This window comes from Triticum dicoccoides, chromosome 1A (assembly GCF_002162155.2).
Source record: "Triticum dicoccoides isolate Atlit2015 ecotype Zavitan chromosome 1A, WEW_v2.0, whole genome shotgun sequence".
Lineage (NCBI taxonomy): Eukaryota > Viridiplantae > Streptophyta > Magnoliopsida > Poales > Poaceae > Triticum > Triticum dicoccoides.
In genome coordinates, this window is record NC_041380.1 from 399,543,152 (window position 1) to 399,545,653 (window position 2,502).

Here is a 2,502-nt window from a genome sequence, read left to right on the forward strand (position 1 = left end):
TGGCGGGCCGACGACGGGGACTGCGCGGTGGCGCCACTTGGCGGCTCCGGATTGGTGCGGGGCGGCGGCTGAGGGCGCGGACATGACCGTCGGCGAGGCTTTTGTCCGGCGACGCGGAGAGGAAGAAGGTCTAGGGTTAGACTGCGCGAATTTTCGGAGGGAGACACATATTTATAGGTAGAAGGAGGTAGGAGAGTCCAAATGAGGCGCGGTTTGCGGCCACGCGATCGTGATCGAGCGACCGAGATGATGGAGGGGTTTTTGGTGGGTTTTGGGCCACTTTGGAAAGGTGTTGGGCTGCAACACACACGAGGCCTTTTCGGTCCCTCGGTTAACCGTTGGAGTATCAAACGAAGTCCAAATGGCACGAAACTTGACAGGCGGTCTACTGATATATAACATCCCAAAATTCTAAATTTTTAGAATGTTATAATATATAGATAGATTTGATTGATTGTTTGATTGGTTGTCTGAAAGTGAGTGAATTCGGAACTTTTTGAAAGTTAAATGAGAGGGAATAAAAGGACTTTCCCATACTTTCATATTTGCTTTCTGATCTCCATGGATTCAAATTATTTTCAAATACAAAACCCTTGAGCGAAGATGATATGACTTCTTCCATTTAAAAAAATTAAATGAAAGGGTATTTGAAAATAATTGAATTTCATTTGGAAATATTTCAATTCATAAACTTCATGCAGCTCAATGATTTTCATGAGAGAAGATAAAATGACTTCTTCAAATTATATGAAATATGAGTTGGGAGTTCAAAGAATTAAATTCAAAATTCTTTTGAATTTATTTTCAATTTGGAGTTATTTGAGTTTTATTCAAATTATTTTTCTCAAAAAATAAAATATATGGAAATTAGGGTAACATGATTCCCTACAATAGAAACTTGGAGAAAAATTAATTTGAAATCATTTTGGTATTTTTTAAAATGGTTTTAGTTGGATTTTAATAGACCAGTAGCACTCTTTGAATTATTAGAATTTGTGTGTATTTTATTTAATGCTAGAAAAATGTTCACGTCGTAGAAAATCTTTTTCTGAAAATTTTTATGTATAATATGCCTATATAAAGTTTTATTTTATTTTCGTTTTTCAGTTTATCGCATTCTGATTTTTTTTAAAAAAAGCTGCGCACGCTCCTGAAACTAACTGTCGCCTAGGTACGCATCATAGTACCAGCGAGCGTCCTATTTTTTTATTTAACCTATATGGGCCAGGCCCAGCCAGTCTTTTCAAATTTTTTTTCTTAGGCCGAATTTTTCAAAAAACAAAACTGCAGCACGTACGCGCGCGGCTGGCCGATGGGCTTTAGGCCCGTGCGAGGCGTTAGCCTTTTTCTCCTGTGTTTCATTTAATTACATCTACGTTTAGTCCCACATTGCCTAGCCTTTAACCCTTAAGTCTCTTTTCCACCAATAAATATAAACCCATAGAGCCTTCAAAAATCATCTGATTCGGGTTAAATCAATATTTTGGTTTGACTAAATTCATTTAGGGAAAATATAATTCTACTCTCCAGCGCGACTTCTAAAAATTTTCTCTCCTCTCCAAAGTCATCTTTTGTCTGCCTTATAAAGGTATCTTTCTTTATTTATTTTTCTTCTTATACTTCCGTAGTTTATTATTTTTAGACTAATACGATAGAATAATTAGATTATCAATTAGTCTACGTATTTATACATTAGACCCTAGCCCGTAGCTATTTTTTTCTCTCTTCCGTAAAACAGCTTGGCCTTGATTTTTTAAATAGCCATAACTTTTTACTCGTTAGTCCAAATCCAACGAAACCAACGCCCACATCTTCGTTATGATCTCCTCTATCCAGTAGTCCAACTCAAACATGTTTTTGAAAATTTTAAAATTTGAATTAGATCAGATTTGAATTCAAACTTCTTCTGATCATATCTTTTTATCCGTAACTCCGTTTGAGTTGATTCTTTTTGCAAATCGAAGCTCTTGACCTAAACATTCTAATAAGGCCAAATTCACATAATTTTGGTACTGTTAGAAATTGTTTTATGTTGCAAGAGTTATTTGTTTGGTTTTGTTGTTTTCCGAATCGACTTCTTCGATCTTTTTGATCTTTTGAGTGATTGCTTATGTGTGGTTACTATTGCTTGCTTACGATAGATTGACCGGAGTGTGACGAGTAGATCTATCAGGAGTTTCGAGTGCGAATCATCTTCATCAACATTGCAGGCAAGTTCACACTTTGATCATACCTTTTCTACAACCCAGTTTTATTGCATTAGATCAATCCTCACACATTGCATGATTAGGATCTAATTAAACTGTGGGATGGGAAGTAGATGAGGTAGTACCTATTACCTGTATTATTATGAAACCTTTGGGAGTTACTTCTACGTTTGCTTTTTATGCCATGCTATGCTAGTAGACGTGGATTGGGCGAGTGATATCCATAACAGATGTGAGTTGATAATTTTAATGGTTTGTCTAAGTGGCAACTTAAACACACATCTGGGTGGATTGA